Source organism: Oncorhynchus mykiss, chromosome 17, assembly GCF_057628025.1.
Source record: "Oncorhynchus mykiss isolate SJ-2025 chromosome 17, ASM5762802v1, whole genome shotgun sequence".
Classification (NCBI taxonomy): domain Eukaryota; kingdom Metazoa; phylum Chordata; class Actinopteri; order Salmoniformes; family Salmonidae; genus Oncorhynchus; species Oncorhynchus mykiss.
In genome coordinates this window covers 3,038,424-3,061,937 of record NC_143038.1, presented here as the reverse complement: position 1 = coordinate 3,061,937, position 23,514 = coordinate 3,038,424, and the positions used below count along the sequence as shown (strand labels likewise).

The 23,514-nt window shown below is 39.4% G+C and overlaps 1 protein-coding gene across 8 annotated transcripts in view; it reads right to left on the bottom strand.

Moving 5' to 3' along the window:
• Window positions 1–20,878, bottom strand: part of atf7ip (activating transcription factor 7 interacting protein) — a 56,400-nt gene extending 35,522 nt beyond the window's left edge. For 2 of the 8 annotated variants that reach the window (XM_090204505.1, XM_090204510.1), the window contains exon 1: window positions 5,355–5,438. The gene's annotated coding sequence lies outside the window, so the exon portion shown is untranslated. Of the gene's footprint in view, window positions 1–125; window positions 215–5,354; window positions 5,439–20,256 lie in introns of those variants that run through there. The other 6 variants (XR_016487683.1, XM_021567744.3, XM_090204507.1 and 3 more) reach the window with 6 other exon arrangements.
• Window positions 20,879–23,514: the final 2,636 nt, after the last annotated feature.

Sequence of the window (23,514 nt, the reverse complement as noted above, 5' to 3'; positions counted from 1 at the left end):
GGAACAAAAAATAGAACAATATCCAAGTTCAATACTAAAATGTCGCCCAAGATACTAGTCAGAATAGAGCAACACCATTATAGGTGTACAACATTCTTCAAAAAAATAAAGAAATTCAAGTAAACCTTGAACCGGAGAAGTCTGGAGAAGGACTTCCGTTGGACAGAAATCGTACACGTGATTCATTTGGCTGTGTTGATTGAGGGAACTAGCAACAGCAGAGGGAGGAAGAAACAAAGCAGGAGGGTGAGGGGGGCTAAGGTTGGACTGTTCCATCTGTTTCAGCATAGAGTGTCCTTGTGCAAAGTTGTGCGCACTGTGAAACCACCGTAGTCTCAGCCTCATGGCTCAACACAGGCAACACTGACCCAGCACAGGCTGACAAATTGCACAATGTAACACCCTCAGAACAAAACATATAGAAAAAGGATTTTCTCCCTTTGGGATTTACCTCAGGGTAGCCATATTAAAAGCCACAACAATAAATGTAAATATTTTTAGTAAATTTAGCAGAAGCATGCAGAACTGACATATTTTTGCCTGCAAAAAACAAGGTTAGCAACACAGTCAGTACTAAAGTGCACAGCCTGACACACTTAGTACCACCCCTCCCCCACCCTAGCAGTCTGCAGCTGCATGGAAAACTACAGCCTAGCTAGGACTAAACCATTCAGGTAGAAGTAGGGGGAGGATTTTTTATATAACTGGAGAGGGAGGTAGAGAGAGAGAACCATTTGTTTAATTAACCACCAGAAATCTAAACTACTTCTGTCCTAAAATAAGGACGCAAATGAATATAAGATCCTTTGGTTTAATGTAAAAAAAAATTAAAAAACACACAATCTTAGACACCATAGTTAACTGTATTAATGTTTACGAGTTGTAAAACTTGACAAATATCAATCAATACAGGGATCAATCATGTTCCTTGTACCTGAACACCATTATGGAATATAGATAGAAAAGGTACACAAGTAACACAGGTGTAACACAATTTCTGAGAAGTGTGATAATTGTTTAGAAATAAGTATTTTTATTAATTAAAAAGGCCGAATATCACTAATGGCAATAGCAATACAATGATAAAGCAAACATGCATAAAAAAAGATGGTAGTTGATAGTTTACTCCTTCTTGAGAGTCAGGACTATGTTTTCTGTTTCCTGCATAGTTCTTGGATTACAAGGTGAAACCAAAAATAGATAATTTAAAAATGCTGCTGATATTAGTTATTCAGTCGAACACTAGCCAGCTAATAGCTCACTGCGTAGTATGCCCATCCCCCACTCCCTTCCTCTTTCATAGACTGCGCGAGGACTGCCAGCAGAAACTCAAAATGTCCACCAGTTCTGCTGCTGTGCACAGCCAGGTTTAGCACTTGGCAGCTGTTGGCTGAAACATTCACTTGTGCAGGAGGACGAGAGTTTAAACTCCTCCTACTTTTTGGTATCATTTTACACTTCACATAATTATACACAACAAAAACAAGCAAAAATGTCAAAGATTTAACTTGAGTTACAGTTCATATAAGTAAATGAGTCAATTTAAATTAATTATTTAGGCCCTCGTCTATGGATTTTACATGACTGGGAATACAGATATGCATCTGTTGGTCACATATTTCTTTAAAAAAAGAGGTAGGGGCATTGATCAGAAAACCAGTCAGTATCTGGTGTGAACACCAATTAGCGTCATGCAGCACGACTGCATCTCCTTCGCATAGAGATGATCAGGCTGTTGATTGTGGCCTGTGGAATGTTGTCCCACTCCTTTTCAATGGCTGTGCAAAGTTGCTGGATATCGGAGGGATGTGGACCACGCTGTTGTACACATTGATCCAGAGCATCCCAAACATGCTCAATTGGTGACATGTCTTGTGAGTATGCAGGCCATGGAAGAACTGGGACATTTTCAGCTTCCAGAAATTGTGTACAGATCTTTGAGACATGGGGCTGTGCATTATCATGCTGAAACATGAGGTGATGGCGGCAGATCTTTGTGCATTCAAATCGCAAATTATAAAATGCAATTGTGTTCGTTGTGTGTAGCTTATGCCTGCCCATACCATAACCCCAATGGCACCCTGGGGCACTCTGTTCACAACTTTGACATCAGCAAACCGCTCGCCCAAACGACGCCATACACTCTACGCTCTCTGCCATCTGTCCAATACAGTTGAAATCGGGATTCATCCGTGAAGAGCACACTTCTGCAGCGTGCCAGTGGCCATCGAATGGAGCCTTTTCCCACTGAAATCAGTTACGACGCAAAACTGCAGTCAGGTCAAGACACGGGTGAAGACAACGAGCACGCAGATGAGCTTCCCGAGACTGTTTCTGGCAGTTTGTGCAGAAATTCTTTAGTTGTGCAAACCCAGTTTCATCAGCTGTCCGGGTGGCTGGTCTCATCGACGATCTCACAGGTGAAGAAGCCGGATGTGGAGGTCCTGGGCTGGCATGGTTAAAAAGTGGTCTGCGGCTGTGAGACCAGTTGGATGTACTGCCAAATTCTCTAAAACGATGCCGGAGCGGCTTATGGTAGAGAAATTAATATTCCATTTTCTGGCAACAGCTCTGTTGGACATTCCTGCAGTCAGCGTGCCAATTGCACACTCCCTCAACTTGAGACATGTGGCATTGTGTTGTGTCAAAAATGCACATTTTAGAGTGGCATTTTATTGTCCCCAGCAGAAGGTGCACCTGTGTAATTAGCATGATGTTTAATCAGCTTCTTGATATGCCACACCTGTCAGGTGGATGGATTATCTTGACAAAGGAGAAATGCTCACTAACAGGGATGTAAACAAATTGGTCAACAAGATGAGAAAAATAAGCTTTTAGTGCATATGGAACATTTCTGGGATCTTTTAGTTCAGCTCATGAAACATGAGACCAACACTTCATATGTTGAATTCATATTTTTGATTCTACCGAAAGATTGATAATTATAACATTATTTGTCTCTTGTATGGACTCCTATTGCTAACAAAGAAACCAAAAGGTTGCTGACTCTCTGATTGCAATACTGATTTTACCCAAATGTCTTCGAATGGATGATGAAAAATTGTTCCTAAACTTTACAATAAGAATTATTAACATGTTATTTTCTAATCTCTGAGTTTCCGTGATATAAAAAGAATAAGGTGAAATCACATCCTGTTATGTGGCGCTATTCACATTCCAATGTTATTGCACAGTGCGCGTCGTTTCCCCTCCCCACTCCTCTTTCATTCACTGCAGAAAAAACTGGATTCACTGCAGAAAAAAACAAAATGTCCGCCAGTTCTGCTATGTGCACTGCCAGGCTGAGCCCTCACACGCTACTAACTAAACACATATCCGATCCACTGGAGAACAACAGTGCATCAACTTACATCACCTTCATGTTAAATGATTTCCTCTGTATGCCAATTTTACATAGATGGTTTCATTTGTTTTTATTTGTATAAAAAGTGGGTTAAGTTTGGTTTCGTTCGTTTTTATTTGTATAAAAAGTAGGTTAAGTTTGCTTTTTAGGTTAAGGTTTAGGTTAAGTTTGCTTTTTACTTCCTCATCCATCCCACACCATTTTCTGTTTGGTTATGCCGATCAATTAGGTTAAATGTATTTCGTTTGGGTATATTTTCTCCTGAAGCTCCCATTATGCGGTTCAAGCTAATCCTCTGCTATATACTACAGCATTTACTGATTGATGTGGGCCATAGATTATTGGTTTCTGGTCTGCAATAGCTGTAAACTGTCCACTGTATACCTCCAAACTGGAGTAAAAAAAAGACTCCTCATCCCCATTTTGTCCTTGCTTCTATTCCTTTGGTAATGTTTGTCTCCTCTGACCAACCTTAGTGATTTACTAGGCTAGTAGTACTTGACTAGTACTGTGTTCTGTTCATAGCTCACAACAATTCCAGATGGATATGTGGCTACACAGCAGCACAATAATTCACAGATGTGTAAAATCAGGGAAAGGCTTAAATTCATGGCCACATCTGTGATTGGAGCGCATTATAAATATATTTCAAGCGATCTGCCCATTCCTGAATTCATCCGTATGAAAACACAGGCACTGGCAAACATCTGAAAATTACTTTAAAAAACTATGCAAGGTATACAGGAAGGCAAGTCCTCTCATTTGTCATTGTAAAATACTGCTGATCTGTCAATCATTAGCATTAGCATAGGGCAATACAAAGTAAAAAGGGAATAAATACAACTCGCCTGTCTTGCTACACAGCAGTGAGAGGATATGGTCAAACCAAAAAGTTAGCAGAGACGGGCTGGGCTTCAAGCCTAGTCCAAGATACAGTTTTATTTAGTGAATGTTCTCTCCTGTTAAATAAGGCCCTGATCCAAGTGCAGAGTGCTCTAATGTTCTGTTGCTAGACCTATGTGAGCTGCATCCTCTGGCTGCCGGCATACATTTCAGAAACTCCTTTCAGATTACAATTTCTGTGAAAATTCCCTCCCCTTTTAGACCTCTCCCAATACACAAGGTAGGCGATCAGTCTCAGCAATGTTGAGTAAACATTGTACGTTGAATTTTACATTCACAACTGATTTGGCTGAGGTGGGTGGTCTGCAGAAATCTTAAAGAATTTCTCCACTTACTTTTCACTGCCTCGACAAGGACAAATGACTTGACAGCCTCTGAATAATTAGACTTTTGTTAATTGGACTAGATCCAAGATGATCTCTACCTTTCAATCCTCAGGTGTGTTTTTCAATTAGTGGCAAGGCGGGAGGAGCCACACAACATGAGCTTTGATCAGTGTTCATATCCCAGTGTTGATCAAAGACAGTTTGTGGTTTTGTCGCCTTTTACAGTTAATTTTCCAAGATCCTCATTTGACTCAATTAGCCGGGAAACTAAGGAGAAAATATTGGTAGATATGAAGGTATCACTTTCCTGTTCAAGCTCCTGTTCTTGTGCCAACGATGATTCAATACCTTTTCCACTTGTCAGGCAAAATTGTGGCAAAGCATTGCTGCTATCACAATACTTAAGGTTTCTAGTATTGTCCCCCAACTGTTCAGACCCTCTCACCTCTATCAAACAAATAGCTGGACATGAATATCTAAATGCCAAAAATTTGCATATTTTTTTATACAAAAAAATAAATACAAATGTTCCTAAGACAAAACACACAATGACCAAATAAAACGGCATTAGTGTTACATAAATACGTATTTCTTTTAAACGCATTATCTACGTTTTGGAAGCACTGTTAACGTAGCACTCTTTAGCCAACAAACAAACAAATAGAACAGTAGCTAAGTTAAATACTGAAGTGTAGATACTAGTCAAAATAGTGTAACTTGGGTATAGGTGTTTTAAAAATATATAAGAAATTCAAGTAAACCTTGAAAGGGAATAGTCTGGAGAAGTAGGCCTTCCGTTGGACAGAGGTCGTACGCGTGATTAGTTTGTGTTGAGGGAACTAGCAACAGCAGAGGAAGGAAGAAAAAAGCGGGAGGGTGAGGGGGGGCTGAGGTCGGACTGTGCCATCTGTTTCAGCATAGTGTGTTCTTTTGCAAGGTTGTGCACACGTGCGCACAGTGAAACCATCACAGTCTCAGCCTCATCGCTAAACATGACCAGCACAGGCAACACTGATCCAGCACAGGCTGACTGACTGCACAATGTAACACCCTCAGAACAAAAAGGTTTTCTGCCTTTAGGATTTACCTCAGAATGGCCATCTTAAAAGTTACTACAAAAGCAAAATAGACTACTTATTTAGTAACTTTGGCAGAAGCATGCAGCACAGAGACTTCTTTTTGCCCGCAAAAAAACAGGCTAACAGCACAGTCAGTGCTAAAGCGCACAGCCTGACAAGCTTAGCGGCCACCCCTCACCCACCCTAGCAGCCTGCAGCAGCATGGAAAATTACAGCCTAGCTAGGACTAAACCATTCTGACAGAGGTAGGGGGAGGATTTTTTTTTTTTTTTTTACAACTAGAGAGGGAGCTGGAGAGATAAAACCATTTAATTAAAACACCAGAAATCTAGACTACTTCTGTCCTAAAATGAGAACGCTAATAACCTTAGACACCATAGTCGAATGTATCAATGTTTACGAGTTGTAAAATTGGACAGATATCAATATTACAGGGATCAATTATTCTCCATGTGCCTCCATTTTTTACTTGTCAAAAAGCTCAAACACTTGTTCCAAAAAAAAAGGTCTGTGACACAATTTTTATATCATTGTATGACGCAAGGAACCTTTTTTTACCATAGAGAATCAGACAAAAATGTTGGCCACACTCAGCCTAATGGCTTCTTTGCACATTCAAGCCTGTCTCAAAATACAACTTTAAGGCTCTTCTGGAGGATGGTTGGCCATTTTCCGTAGCCAATAAAATATTGCAACATTACAATTACAACCAAATACTTTTTATGTCTTTAGAAAATAATTGCCTCCAAGGCTCGTCCTGTCGTCCCTGGGAGAATAAACAATACATCAAATGTTCTCAAATGCAATTAGCAGGAAAATACCAAGTGGTTTCATGTGACAGAGATGAAAATATCCGTTAGAAATTAAGAAAGAGGGGAGATCTAAAGATGCATCAACTAGCATTGGTTACTAATATGACACATAAAACTTCCAAATTTTAGACAATTACATTTATGGTTAAATAGTTTCAAAATGCTGACCGCCTCTGCTCAGATTCAAGGTGTGTGATCTGGCACCCGGCACTGTCCTTCACTCTCCTTCCGGCCTTGTGAATGTTAACCTGTTGTGTGTTTTTAATCTGCGTTAACAAGCATGCGCTGACCAACTGGCAAATGTCTTCACTGACATTTTCAACCTGTCCCTGACCGTCTGTAATGCAAACATTTGCAAGCAGATCATAGTCCATGTTCCCAAGAACACTAAGGTAACATGCCTAAATGACTACCGACCTGTAGCACTCACATCTGTAGGCATGACGTGATTTGAAAGGCTGGTCATGGCTCACATCAACACCATTATTCCAGAAACCTAGACCGACTCCAATTTGCATACCGCCCCAACAGATGACGCAAACTCTATTGCACTCAACACTATCCTTTCCCACCTGGACAAAAGGAACACCTAGGTGAGAATGCTATTCATTGACTACAGCTCAGCGTTCAATACCATAGTACCTTCAAAGCTCATCACTAAGCGAAGGACCCTGGGACTAAACACCTCCCTCTGGAACTGGATCCTGGACTTCCTGGTGGGCTGCCCCACGTGGTAAGGGTAGGTAACAACACATTTCCATGCTGATCCTCAACGCGGGGGCCCCACAGGGGTGCGTGCTTAGTCCCCTCCTGTACTCCCTGTTCACTAATGACTGCACGGCAAGGCACAACTCCAACACCATCATTAAGTTTGCAGACAACACAACAGTGTTGATCACTGGCAATGATGAGACAGCCTATAGGGAGGAGGTCAAAGACCTGGCCGTGTGGTGCCAGGACAACAATCTCTCACTCAACGTGATCAAGACAAAGGAGATGATTGTGGACTACAGGAAAAGGAGGACCGAGCATTCCCCCATTCTCATCGACAGGGCTGTAGTGGAGCAGGTTGAAAGCTTCAAGTTCCTTGGCGTCCACATCACCAACAAACTATCATGGTCTAAACACACTAAGACAGTCGTGAAGAGGGCACGACAAAACCTATTCCCCCTCAGGAGACAGAAAAGATTTGGCATGGGTCCTCAGAAACTCAAAACGTTCTACAGCTGCACCATCGAGACTGGTTGAGTCACTGCCTGGTATGGCAACTGCTCGGTCTCCGACCTGCAAGACACTACAGAGGGTAGTGCGTACGGCACAGTACATCACTGGGACCAAGCTTCCTGCCATCCAGGACCTCTATACCAGGCGGTGTCTGAGGGAGGCCCTAAAAACTGTCAAAGACTTTAGCCACCCTAGTCATTGACTGTTCTCTCTGCAACCGCACAGCAAACGATACCGGAGCGCCAAGTCTTGGTGCAAAACGCTTCTTAAAAAGCTTCTACCCCCAAGCCATAAGACTCCTGAACAGCTAATGAAAGCGCTACCCAGACCCCTCTTTTACACTGCTGCTACTATTACTACTACTACTACTACTATCTGTTTATTATCAATGCATAGTCACTTTAATGCTACCTACATGTACATATTACCTCGACTAGCCGGTGCCCCCGCACATTGACTCTGTACTGGTACCCCCTGTATATAGCCTCGCTATTGTTATTTTACTGCTGCTGTTTAATTATTTGTTACTTATATTTTACATTTTTTACTTAATCCTTATTTTTCTTAAAACTTCTTAAAGCATTGTTGGTTAAGGGCTTGTAAGTAAGCATTTCACTGTAAGGTATACACCTGGTGTATTCGGTGCATGTGACAAATAAAATGTCATTTGAATTTCTGAGAAGAAAGTGAGATGATAATTGTTTAGAAATAAGTATTTTTAATTAGTTAATAGGCCTATAATCACTAATGGCAATGTCAATACTATGATAAAGTAAACACCAATAAAAACATCATTCTTGAGAGGCAGGTCTAACCTGTTTTCTGTATCTTTCATAGTGCCTGGATTATGAGACGAAACCAAAATTAGATAATTTTAAAATGCTGCTGATATTACAGTTATTCAGTAGAACACTAGCCAGCTAATAGCTCACTGCGTAGTATGCCCATCCCCCACTCCCTTCCTCTTTCATAGATTGTGAGAAGACTGCCTGCAGAAACTCAAAATGTCTGCCAGTGCTGGTGCAGTGGACAATCAGGTTTAGCACTTGGCAGCTGTTGACTGAAACATCAACTTGAGCAAGAGGACTAGAGTTTAAACTCCTCCTACTTTTAGGTATCATTTTACTCTTTGCATAATTATACATACAATAGGGAATGTATCGAACGATCGCAATTTATGACATTCTTTGTGTGTTCTATGGACTCCTATTGCGAACAAAGAAATCAAAAGAACGCTGACACTTTGATTGAGATACTTATTTGACCAAAATGTCCTTTGAATGGAAGATGAAAAATAATATGTTCGGTAACATTTTGCCTCATAACTTTACTATAATAATTATTAACATGTTATTTTTTCATCTCTGATATGAGTTTCCTTGATACAAAACGAATAAAATCACTGCTATGTTACAACAGCTCTGTTAACATTCCAATGTTACTGCAAACTGTGCGTAGGCTTTCCCTCACCATTCCTCTTTCATTACACGCGTTCCGGATTCACTGCAGAAAAAACAAAATGTCCGCCAACTCTGCTGTTTGAACAGCCAGCTAGACTGAGCCATCACACACTGCTAACTGAACACTTATCCAATCCACTGTAGTACAACAGTGTATCAAGTTACATCAACTATATGTTCATATGTTATCTGCTCTGTTTGCCATATTTGCACAGGCTGTTTCATTCGTTTTTATTTGTGTAAAAAGTAGGTTAAGTTTCTTTTTCAAAGTAGTTATGATCTACTTCCTCATCCATCCCACATCATTTTGTGTTAATTTATGCTGATCAATTAGGTTAAATGTATTTAGTTTGGGTATATTTTCTCCTGAAGCTACCATGATGCGGTTCAAGCTAGTCCTCCACTGTACTATATACTACAGCATTTACTGATTGATGTGGGCCATAGATGATTGGTTTCTGGTCTGCAATAGCTATAAACTGTCCACTGTATACCTCCAAACTGGAGTAAAAAAAAGACTCCATCATCACCATTTTGTCCTTGCTTCTATTCCTTTGGTAATGTTTGTCTCCTCTGACCAACACTAGTGATTTACTAGGCTAGTAGTACTTGACTACTACTGTGTTCTGTTCATAGCTCATAACAATTCTAGAGGGGTGTGTGGCCAAACAGCAGCATCTGAATAATGAAACCTTTGTTAATTGGACTCGATCCAAGATGATTTTACATTTCGTTTTGAACGTTTATTTAACTAGGGAAGTCAGTTAAAAACCATTTTTTATTTACAATGAAGGCGTACCAGGGAACAGCGGGTTAACCGACTTGTTCAGGGGCAAAACGACAGATGTTTACCTTGTCAGCTCTGGGATTTGAACCAGCAACCTTTCAGTTACTGACCCAACACCCTAACCACAAGGCTACCTGCCGCCCCTATACCTTTCAAACCCCAGGTGTGTTTTTCAATTAGTGGTAAGGCGGGAGGAGCCAGCGCAACATGAACTTTGATCAGTGTTCATATCCCAGTATTGATCAGAGCCAGTTTGTGGTCTGGTCGCTTTTTTATTTTTATAGATTCCCATAAGAATCCATTGGCCAAAAAAACAATATGAGAGAATATTGGTAGATATAAAGATATTACATCCCTGTTAAAGCTCCTGTTCTTATTCCGGTGCCAATGATGATTCAAGACCTTTTTCACTTGTCAGACAAAGATTTTTACACATTCGGACTGGTTGCAAAGCATTGCTGCTAATACAATACTTAAGGCTTCTAGCATTCTCCCCCAACCCTCTCATGTTCTCACACGTAAATAGCAGGGCATGACAATCTAAATGCCAAAAATTATACTTTTTTACTACAGTAAATATATACAAATATTTTCTACTAATACAAAACACAAATACAGCACTTCTGTAAACAGAACTTATTAGATCTACGTTTCGGAATCGTGGTTAGCATAACACTACTTAACGTTAAAAAAATAGGCCAAAAATCATAGTCAGAACCGAGCAACATCATTATAGCTGTACAACAGTCTTTAAAAAAATTAAGAAATTCAAGTAAACCTTGAACAGGAGTAGTATGGAGAAGAAGGCCTTCCGTTGGACAGTGGTCGTACGCGTGATTCGATTGGCTGTGTTGATTGTACTAGCAACAGCAGAGGGAGGAAGAAAAAAGCAGGAGGGTGAGGGGGGCTAAGGTTGGACTGTTCCATCTGTTTCAGCATAGAGTGTTCTTGTGCAAGGCTGTGCGCACAGTGAAACCATCAACCTCAGCCTCAAGACAGCCAGCACAGGCAACACTGACCCAGCACAGGCTGAGAAACTGCACAGTGTAACACACTCAGAACAAAAGGATGGAAACAAAAGGATTTTCTCCCTTTGGGATTTACCCCAGGGTGGCCATCTTAAGTTATTAAAACAAAAGTAAATATATATTTTTTTGTAACTTTGGCAGAAGCATGCAGCACAGAGCTTGGTTTTTGGCACGCAAAAAAACAGGCTAGCAGCGCAGTCAGTACTAGAGTGCACAGCCTGACACACTTAGCACCACCCCTCCCCCACACTAGCAGTCTGTAGCTACATGGAAAATTACAGCCTAGCTAGGACTAAACCATTCTGACAGAGGAAGGGGGAGAAGATTTTTCTCCAACTAGAGAGGGTGCTAGAGAGGACTGTTTAATTAACCACTAGATATCTAGACTACTTCTGTCCTAAAATAAGAACGCAAATGAAAATAAGGACCTTTAACTGTTATGTTCAAAAAAAGCCTGAGAGAGTACATAACCTTAGACACCATAATCAAATGTATCAATGTTTACGAGTTGTACAATTTGACAAATATCAATCAATACAGGGATCAATCATGTTCCTTGTACCTGAACACCAGTATGGAATATTATGGCAGCTGAGCATACTATAGATAGAAAAGATACACAAGTAACACAGGTGAAAACACAATCTGAGAAGTGATAAGTATAAAAATATAGAAATAACTTTTACTTAATTAAAAAGGACTATAAATCACTAATAGCAATAGCAATACAATGATAAAGCGAACATGCATAAAAAATTATGATAGTCCTGACTCTCAAGAAGGAGTAAACTATGTTCTGTTTCCTGCATATTTATTGGATTACAAGATGAAACCTAAAATAGATAATTTAAAAATGCTGCTGATATTACAGTTATTCAGTAGAACACTAGCCAGCTAATAGCTCACTGCGTAGTATGCCCATCCCCCACTCCCTTCCTCTTTCATAGACTGCCTGAGGACTGCCAGCAGAAACTCAAAATGTCTGCCAGTGCTGCTGCTGTGCACAGCCAGGTTTAGCACTTGGCAGCTGTTGGCTGAAACATTCACTTGTGCAGGAGGACTAGAGATTAAACTCCTCCTACTTTAAGGTATAATTTTATTCTTACCATAATTATACATACAATGGGGATTGTACCGAAAGATCGCAATTCATAACCTATCGCTAACAATGAAACCGAAAGATTGCTGACTCTTTGGTTGAGATACTGATTTGAACAGAGACGTTCCATGCTTTTTCAGCTCTCATGCAGTTTACAGACCTACTCCAGTATCTTACTCACTGAGCTTTGTGTCCTCTTTTTCACCATTGGGGTTCTCCTTAGAACTTAACCATTGACCTCAGAGTGCCTCTAGAATTCAGTCAAGCTTGGAATTGATACTCTATATTCTAGTAGTTAAAGAAGGGCTAAATTAATGACAGCTGTCCGAATTGTTCACACAATAAGATTGTTCACAAATTCTGGGTTTGTAGGAAAGCCCAAGTCCCTGTCGGTCTAATGTTCCCTCTGATTAGGTGCTTTGTGACAAAGACAATACTCAATGCTTTGCTTTATCTTGGCCAGGTCGCAGTTGTAAATGAGAACTTGTTCTCAACTGGCCTACCTGGTTAAATTAAGAATTAAATTCAATAAAAAAAATGCAATTGAGAGCTGTCCAAAAGGCTGGGTGACCTTAAGTGAATGTTCAACCAGATGGGAGTTGCATTTGGGTTTTTTTAACCTTTATTTAACTAGGCAAGTCAGTTAGGAACAAATTCTTATTTTCAATTGACGGATTAACTGCCTTGTTCAGGGTCAGAACGGTGGGGCGGCAGATAGCTTAGTGGTTAGAGCGTTGGACAAAGAAAGGTTGCAAGATCGAATCCCATTGGCATGATACACCATGCGTGGATCTGCACAGGCTTCTCTTTCCCGTGTGCGGCACTGCCAGAAATACTGTGTGCAAGTACGAAATACTGAGTGCAAGAGGGCAGCTTAGCGAGAACATTGGTCACATCTAGCAACACATTTTTGACGCATGGCACCCTGTGGATCACTGTTTTTGTTTTTACATAAAGCTGACAACATAACAAGCCTTATGTAACTAGGTCTCATTTAGTCTTGTCTGAACCAATACAAACAACTGACCTATATTGTCATAAAAAATGCCTTGGGCTTGATTTATTTCAGTCTCCCTCTTGTCGATCGTGGATTTTAAAAAACAACGAGAGTTCCTCAAGTATCGTCAAGGCAAATAAGATTGATGTGTAATCTTGTCGCAAATTAGATTTTGTGATGTGTAATTTAGATCTATAACCCTGCCAAACCCCAAAAAATCCCTGGCATCTTTATCCACAAGGTTGTTCTATTCCAAGTTGAACTACCCAATCTGTCTAAAATTCCTTGCTAACCAGCTACCACAAAAACAATATGTCGAAGTAGCCTACAGACATAGGGCACTATAAAATATGTTTTATTTTTTGCCCGATTCATTTAGTTTTTTCCCAAATTCAGTTTCCCCCCCACGGCGATTATCCAGGTTTTCGCTCTCAAAAATCACACATTTATTTATAGAAAAACAAAAAATTGGATATTCTAAGTCCACAATTATGCTTAAACCTCATCAGGAGACCACTCGAGGTCTGAGAAAAATAGAAGACATTTTGATTTTGGGGTGTAGTTACCCATTAATGCACCAGCAAGAGACCTTTGTTTGGTTAGCAATATTTCTCTAGCACTTTGCAGTGCGTGCAAAACAAAATGGCCACTGGATTGATGCAAATAATCATGATATCATTCTGCCAGGTAGGCATATTACTTTGTAGTTAACATTTAGTTGTTTTTTTTAGGAAAGCCTTTCCATCGCTATCAGAAGAAGGTTATCATTAGCATCATCGCTAATTGCAACACAAAGTGTAGACATATGCACGCACCACACACACACATACAGAGGGGCATTCCTGTATCTTTTCAGAAAGTACAGGAAATGTTTTATGATTAATTTGGGCAATTTAATGGATTTTCTAATAAGTTCAATACATTTAGTTGATTTCCTACTAAGTTCAATATATTTTTGAGTATTGATAAATTCTGTTTTAATATCTGGATTCCGTGATTCTGTCCTTGTTCTCCTCAATGCAGATTCTATAGGGCCCTATACTAGTAACTGATAGTGGTGCAATCATTAGACCCGAGCAACACAGTACATATACCGCTGCATTACACCCTGGGGGTTCTGTGAACACTTTTATTATAGACACTTATTATAGATCTGCAAGACTGTACATAATATTCTTTACAGGTCTAATGAGTGCCATGAAGTATTTTATTCAATAGCAGTGCATGGCTTTATGTGAATGACTCCTGTGATAAGCAGAATAATAATTGTTGTAATTATAATTAGACCTGATTGTCGTCCATACTGTAGGTTGGTTCATGCGTTCCTCGCTGACAATAAACACATCATTTCTCTCAAGTTTGTACATCAGACATTTTGACACACACATACATAAAAAAATTGTAAGTATTTAAATAACCACCTGTTTAAATGACCTTGGGATATAAAACAATAAATTATTCATGAAATGTCCAAAGCACCAAAGACTAACATAAATATTGACTCAAGACCACATTGGGAACACGTTCCTCCCCCTGCTCTCTCAATCAGGTCGTTAGCCAATCCAGAGGCAGTGTAAAAGGAACCAGCTAGAACCTGCTGAAACCAGTTTAAGCAATGTTATTTAGACAAGGGAAGAATCATTCAATACTCTACTTCCTACTTTACAGTGTTAACTCCGACCTTCAGTTTTGAAGAACTCTGGCATGAATAGCCCCGGGGATCCAGAACAAGGAGTGATATATGGCATACGTTTCCTACATTAGCCTACATGCATATTAGATAAATATATGTAAGTGACTAGCCTACATTGCTAACTGACCACAAATGGGATTAGGCTAGGACGTTATGCTGGTGTTAGGTCTATATTTCTGTTATGTAAAGTACCATTAAAGATGTCTATCACATGAACGGGTAAAACGTTCAAGGGTGGGGTGGAGTGGCTGCACCTTATAGTTCTGTTATAGACTTGACCTGTAGGCCTTCACACAAATGTTACTCCACAAATCCTGTAAAGTGTAGGCTATCTTGAGTGAAATGTTGCTCTCGTTTTTTATGCTGCCCATCCCCCACACGACAGTTCTGTAGCGACTCACAGCAACAGTCACAACGTAGAAGCAGTCTTCAAGTGGTCCAACCTCACTCACTAGCCTAAATATTTCCGGATTGAGATGAAGTACATAACACATATTTTCAAATACTACGCACACAACTGGTATTCTGAGCTTTCATACTTCTGAACTAAATACCTTCCACGATGCAAAAAAACAAATGGAATCACAGAATACAGGCATCTGAATGGTATTCCGATTATTGTAATGTCTGTAAAATTTGAAGGCCTTAACTGTACAACAAAGCACTGATGAAGTGAGTATCTGGAGACTGTTTTCCTCCCAGGCCAGACAGGGGTTCCTTGCTTTGCTACTGATTGCCCACACAGAACTGATTGCACATTTCTCATATTTGTGCTGCATTGGTGTCAGTCCCTCCCTTGGGTTATGTTCTGCCAGCGATTATCTCCAGCTGATCTCTATAGTTCATCCATAGACTGACTGGCTGTTCGATTCTGAAACTGGTTGATCAAGGAGTGTCGCAGGGTTGTGGGTTTGATTCCCTCTAGGGCCATCCACATTAAAATGTATGCACACACTGTTGTAAATCACTTTGGATAAAAGTCTGCTAAATGGTATATATTATTATAAGGCTAGATCATACGCTGGATCCCGAGACAGGTTGGGTATGACTGATCAGGGTTGGTGAGGTCGCTTGAGGCAGACATCTTGGTTTGACAGACGGTGAAAGAGGGATTGTTTCGAACCAGTTACAGTCCAATACTACCACAAACAGTTAACTGTCTTGTTGAACCAGATTGAAAAATTAACCAAAATAAACTCAACAACGCCTTCGTTAACCAAATTCAAAATAGTGTCTATGTGGAGAAACTCGCCATGCTATCGTTATATATGAAAAACTTACAACAGTCATTTCTACAAAGTTATTTATCTGAAACTAGGATGACACGACAATGTCTCTTCTTGACACAAGAACACTTACCTGTTTTTTCTTACAAAAATGTGCATATGGTTTATTAACATTAGGTAATTATTCAACAATGATGTATTATTACAAAGGTAGTTAATCTAGCAATAGGGCGATTCCACATCAGCGAAAAATATTTTGGGTACATTAGATTTTTCTGGTAATTCTCACATAGAACTTCATTGGGATTAAAGATGTTTGAAAATACTTTTAACATTTGTATCACTAACCATTTTTGAGAAAAATCATGATTAAAATGGCCAATTTAGGCCCTTTTTAGACCAATACACGCCTCCTGTAAGACACGATGATTTGTGAACCGTGCATTATCCAGACAACATCTTCCTCCTTATATTGTTCTCTCAAATATGGAGTATGTGTACATTCCGAAGTATCATGTATGGTTCATAGATCATAGTCTTACAGGAAACATGTATAGGTCTAAAAAAAAAGGCCTTAAATGTACACTTTCACCATATGATTTGTGATACAAATGTAAAAAAACATGTCAAACATCCTTCCTCCCAATGAAGTTTCTATGTGAGAATTGCCAAAACAATCAGAGAAAACAAAAATATTTTTCGCTCCCGCTGGCATGGAATCGCCTAATAGCTATTAACTAGTCAATATAAAATATTAACATAGTCTATGACAACCGCAAGGACAGGTAGGCTAAGCCTAGCTTTTGTCCTGAGTTCTGCCTCCTTTTCAGCTAGCCCCGAAACCGCAGGCATATGGAAGCCTGGAAAAGCAATGGGGGAGGGATAACTGTCTGCAGGACTGTACCATCTTCCTCAGAGGGGAGACTAAAGTGGATGAGGGGGCACACACACTTGGTGTGAACAAACTGGAACTACTGGTACTCATATTTACAATGAAACGTTCAAGGTAATAAACTACTTTACACTAGGGAACTGAAAAACCCCCAGAACAAATGCAATCTCAGTTTCTACACAAATTAACATAAACTAACTCACCAGTGTGCCTGAAATAACTTATTTTTAAAGCCCAAATTTGCCTAAAACACACACGCAGAAAGTTGCACCAATAGATCAAATATACAAAACAAAAACGCACACCTATCCGGTAAACGATTGGTCTACACAGGAGAAGTTGCAACACCCCTCCCCCTCACTAACACAGTCACTCACAGACAGACTGTGTACTGAGTGGAAAAGTACAGCAAACCAGGGCCGTACCACTTTAAGAAGCCAGGGGGGGGTTGAGATCAAATAACAAGACAAGAGGGGAGAGTAATGCTAGAACATTAAAAACATGTTTTTTTACGTTCAAAAAGAAAAAAATATATAAGAAACTAAACCAATAATAGGTGTTTCAATATTTATCAAAAACAACTTGAAATAGTTCACGTTAAAGGAGATTGCCTATTAATTCTGTAATTCTACGTACGCCTTACGTTACACTAGTAGACAGACTACCTCAAAACCAATGTGGTTCCAAACTCATTACAATTTGCGTAAAAAACATCTAGGCCTACCTGAAACGATGCTTCCAGGGGTGCACTAGGTTTCTTCAAGCATGAACAGCCTTTCACGTATGCTAGTAAATACAGTGAGACGAGCATTCCAATTCCAGCGCAAAATATGTCCCCAAGAGAGATGTCTGCCCTCTATGTAAGTCACAGTTTACAAAACTGTTCATTTTAGGACTGTGTGGAAACAGAAGGAGAAAAGCTAATTCTAGGCCTATGCCCACATCTAATCTGATAATAATCTTTCCAATGTAATGAAAACGTGTTACGGAAAGTAATTGTGTCTGTTCACCATCATTTCTATTTCCGTAGACCTGAGACGAAAGAATGTTCCAATTGCAATAGAGAGCACATTGGGAGCAGATATTGAAAATGCCTTATACACAGCCAACAAGAACAAAAATGGCAGTATTCTTCAAAGACCCAAGACTTTGAAAGTAACAGATTGTCTAAAATGTTTTCATGTAGTTATGTTCATAATTATTGTGTGTTTCCTGGGAGGCTAATGCAGCTAGCTGAGTGCTAACTATTCACTATCCCTTCCCCTCCCCCACACACAAACACTGCGCTGCCACATTTTCTGACGGTGCCACTTATTATTGCAGCAACTCAAAATGGCCACCATAGTTGCTGTTAGCTAGGTTTTTTCCATGTGCTTGATCCCCAATTTGTAACAATGTCAGGAAATACTTTGCAGTCACATTAAGGTTGTTTCCTAAAGTTCCTACTGGTGGTGAATTAGACATATGCTAAATGTATTTATGCCCTACTCATACATTAGACATGTTATTGCGAGACTCCTCATACAGTGGCTCTAAAGAAAAGATCCTGACCAGTCTTGTCCATTTCTTCCCTTTTGTCATTCAATGTTGTGTCTGTGTTTCCATAGTGTCTGTACCAATACTTTGTCTCAATATCTCATGGTAGTTAGACATTACTAGCTCTTTGTTTGGATGCTAGTTTTGAAACTGAAATGGTGGATGGCTATTTACAAACTTGACAATATTTGCAAATATTCTGATCTTGAAAAGAGGCTATCAGTCTGATTACTAAAATGATTTAAGCCAGATAACCCCTTTCATTGTAATACTGCAACATCTCAACTGACACCCTCCAGCATCACCCGATCCTACATAGGCTTCTTCCATGCTTCCCTGCAAAAATTGTATACATCTTTTAATTTACTATCATTGACAATTCCAATTTATATAGCAAGAAGCAACATTTATTGTTATAGCCCCAGTGACTCGCACTCACAACTTTGTCAATGTTTGGTGGCCGTCATGGTTAAATGACGGCCACCATAAATAAAGAAGTTGTCAAGGTTGAAGGGGATCACATCATCTCAACCAATGGGGTTGTCTAGATTCTGAGTGCATCGACATAGGCTGAATCAGTGGTTCTCAACTGTTTTTTCCCCAGGACGGTTGTCTCAGTTGGGACCCAATATTCGCATTGCCAAAACACAATCTGAAAAACAATTTTGTATGCTATATTGATAGTAAATGCAGTAATTATATGACAAGGAAACAACATTCCCACAGCTTTCATTTTCAATAATACAACTTTGACAATGTCCTTGATTAAGAATGTTAATAAACCCACTGGCTTTAGATCACAAAATCAACCAAAATAGTGTTGCTATACTACACATGTTCTACCTGGTTTAAGTCAAGAGGTGTTTTTTTTTTAATACTCCACAGACATCCGCGACACACTCAAAACCTCCTTGGGTCACGACCTATCAATTGAGAATCACTGGGCTAGGTTATGATGGACTATAACCTGTAGATGGCGTGTGCATTTCCAAATTTTGACACCAAATAATATAAAGTATGGTAGTTAGCGTGCCAACAAGCTACGCTGTGAAACAAACCGCTTTAGCTGCCTAGGCTTGCAACATTCACTTGTACTTGATACATGTTTTTCGATGAAAGCACATTTTGGTCTTCAAAGAAACATAACATTTTGGGCAACAACAAAAAATGTACAGCCAAATACAAAGCATATATAAGAAATACTAAATATGATTACATTTGCAGCTATTTTTGGGTAGATATATACACACACACACACACGCACCCATACATATATTATTATTAAAGTGTGTGTATAGACAGACATTAAAAATATATATCTACCAAAATATATATATTTTAAAAATGTGTGTGTGTCACACACACACACACACACACACACACTTAAAAAAATATATATATATATTAAAAATGTGTGCGTGTGTGTGTATATAAACACACACACATTTTTTTAAATATATATATTTTGGTAGATATATAAACACACATACATATATATATATCTTTAAATATATATAAACAAACAATTGTAGTTCTCTACTCAATAGGCAAAAATCTAAAATGATTTTGCTAACAGTTAACGTTAGCTAGCTAGCGCCCCCCTTCACCCCACCTCAATTTTTTTTCTAGTCCATGTCCCTGCCAAGACCAGTCTACATCGCAAGCTAATGTTTTACACTTACTCGTTCAAGAACATGACAGAAAAAAAATGTTTAAAACATTTTTAAGTCTATTTTATAGAGAAAGTGACACATTTTAAATAGACAAAAACAAAACTGTTGGAATGATCTGTAAAAACAGTTCAGACAGCTAGCATGCTAGCTAACTCACCGATGCTTCTGAATTCTGCCTGTTTCCCGCGAAATATAGCCGGTATCCGCACGAGCCGAATGTGCTCCTCGCTCACAATATCGGTTTATAATGTGCAGAGGATCGCAAACTGAACCAAGGGGAAAAACGTAAATATGTGCGTGATAGTGACGCGGACACACTGGCTAGAAACAACACCAAAACAAAACCTGTGCATGCAGACTGTTCTCAGCGACAACAGTCAGTCATCCACCACTGTGTTGCCAGCTCCTCCTCCTTCGTAGTCAAGGGGAGGGGGTTGAGTGCGTGAGAGCAGTCTAGGCACCTCCTACTAGATGTCGTCCATGACAGAAAACAACGTGAAAGCTGGTAGGAGTAGCTTTTTAAAAAAAATCAGGTACAGTATGAATACTGTCGTCTATGAAGTTTTTTAAAAATTCAACAAGGTAAGTAGAAGTTGAAGGAAATTATATATGTTGAAGAGAGAACAGAACCAGGTCTAACGTGATTTTCTTAGATCTGTGAGGGTAAGAAAGTCTTGTGTAGACTTTCACAGACTACCTGCTCTACTAGGAGAATAGACAGTATTAGTCACAAGACTGCCATAGGGGAAGAGCTAAAGCTAAAGACTGTTTTCTGACATGGCAAGAAGAGGGGGATGGGGTGTGGTCTTTTCTGATGGGGGAAGGGTGAGGGAAGTATGAAGGGAGCAGGGGTGGAATTCATAAGTGGGAGGAGTCTGTTTAAGAACATTGGCAACACAAGTATACTTATAATAGCTTATAATTATAGTAAAGTATTACATCTTTGGTGGAAATTATGTATTGTACTTTTTTTTTAAATTCATCCCACGTCCTAGAAAAGTTTCATCTGAAACTCCAGTGCTTGTGATCTGTGGGCTCTCTTGGTAGCTGTTAAGCATTTAAACTGTTCAAAAGCTATAATTTTTCATAGTAGCATAGCAACATAAGTGTCTAAAAATGTAATTGTCTATAGATAGTGGTGATTTGTTAGTTTTGTGGCTTCAAATGTAGGATCTAAATCGTAAAGGTAAGACTCGTTTTAGGCCAGACTGAACAAAAAAGATGCTCAACTGCTTCAAGTGCTAAATTGTTCTGGTCATAGGTTAAAGTGATTTAGTAGGACTATATGTACAATGTAGGTGATCAATAAACACATCCAGAGCCAAAATAACATATGCAAACTTATTCATCATTGAGAAAAATTACATTTACTGACATTTACTTATTTTCGCACATCCTATGAGCTATTTTCAGGTCGGCCATTTTGACTCACTGGCCCCTCTGCAGGCAAACTCTTTCTCAATTAAAATGTCTGCTTGTGCCACTGTAGTTCCACCAATGACCAATAGAGGTCTTTAAAAATATATATGTGATTAAAATGTTTATGCCTGAAATGTCTGGAATTTTATTTATCATATTAACACGTTTTATTGTGTAGCCACTGTATTTAATTTGTTCGGTTAATCTCCTGGTTTGTGCGTTTTTCTGGAATTGATTATATTCACTTTCCATAGCGAACCACTTAATTTTTATTTTTTGGGGGGGGGGTGATTTATTTGATTGAATCACCATGTTAAAAATCTGTCTCGCACATTCACAACCCAATCAGGACTAAACTGCCTATTCTTTATAATTGTTTTCCCCCTCACTGCTAAAACTTACTGCATCACAGTTAACTTGGAGAAAAGTGTACGCGCATACACAGTCAAACACACACACAAGCAAACATCGGTGAGAGAGTCACTGTAGTATGCTCCTCCCCTTTCTCCACAAAGGGAGGGGGTGCTTCCAGCCCTAGCCAGCTGTGTGACAAGCTTAAAATTAAGCAGAACTGGCATTGAAAAACAGACAAGCAATGGGCACCTTCAAGCCATAGAGATAGATAGAGGACTCATCTTTATCTTTGCCATCTTAGCGTCTGTGACTGCATTGGGAGCGCCATTGAGGCAATCTCCATTTTGAAGTAGTACATTTTGTTCTTCTTCAGGAGGGATCAGCCAATGAAGTTGGAAGTCCCACCCAGTTGACTACATTAAGATGGTGGAAGCTCTCAATGGTGCTTCCCATGCTAACACAGACTTTTGGCCACTAGAGGCCTCTATCATTCTCTATGGTTCGAGCAGCTCAAGTGTGTTGCATTATGGAGACAAAAATTGTCAGACTTGCGCCTACATGTGGACTGCATGAACTTTACAAAAACCATGTGATCAAAGGGCATGCTGTTAATGGGCTTGTTTAACATTGCAGCCGACAGTGCAGGCGAATGCCGACTGATTGATCTACAAAGAACCTTGTTTAATAAATAACTACTCATTATTATTTGTAGATTAGTCAGTCACAATGTACCCATGATACATTACAGTTTTGATCCTCTTTAACAGTCTTTAATGAAGTTGCCTTCAAGTCGGTGCAGTTGCTTCAAACCAACCGCACCATGCAGCCATCACCTGCATTGAGGCACTATTTGTCAACCAATCATTCGGGTGTTTTTGGTTGACACATGTAAACTTGACCAAAGACGTTACTGAAACAAGAACTAACTTTAACACAATTATAAAGCTACAGGAGATACAAATTAAAGTGATATTTAAGATCTCTGACCAATTTTTTGCAAACAAGTTCAATCAAATACATTTTTATTCCTCACATGCTTTGTAAACGGCAGGTAGCCTAGTGGTTATAGCATTGGGCCAATAACCCGAAAGGTTGCTAGATCAATCCCCAAGCTGTCAAGGTAAAAATCTGTCTTTCTGCCCCTGAAAAAGGCACTTAACTCACTGTTCCTAGGCTGTCATTGTAAATATGAATTTACTTGCCTAGTTAAATAAACAACAGGTGTAGACTAAAACACTTATTTATGGGCCATTCCCGTAAAAGAAAATGGATAAATAATAGAAATGTAAAAGTAAATACACAATGAGTAACAATAACTTGATTATACAGTGCCTTGCGAAAGTATTCGGCCCCCTTGAACTTTGCGAACTTTTGCCACATTTCAGGCTTCAAACATAAAGATATAAAACTGTATTTTTTTTGTGAAGAATCAACAACAAGTGGGACACAATCATGAAGTGGAACGACATTTATTGGATATTTCAAACTTTTTTAACAAATCAAAAACTGAAAAATTGGGCGTGCAAAATTATTCAGCCCCCTTAAGTTAATACTTTGTAGCGCCACCTTTTGCTGCGATTACAGCTGTAAGTCGCTTGGGGTATGTCTCTATCAGTTTTGCACATCGAGAGACTGACATTTT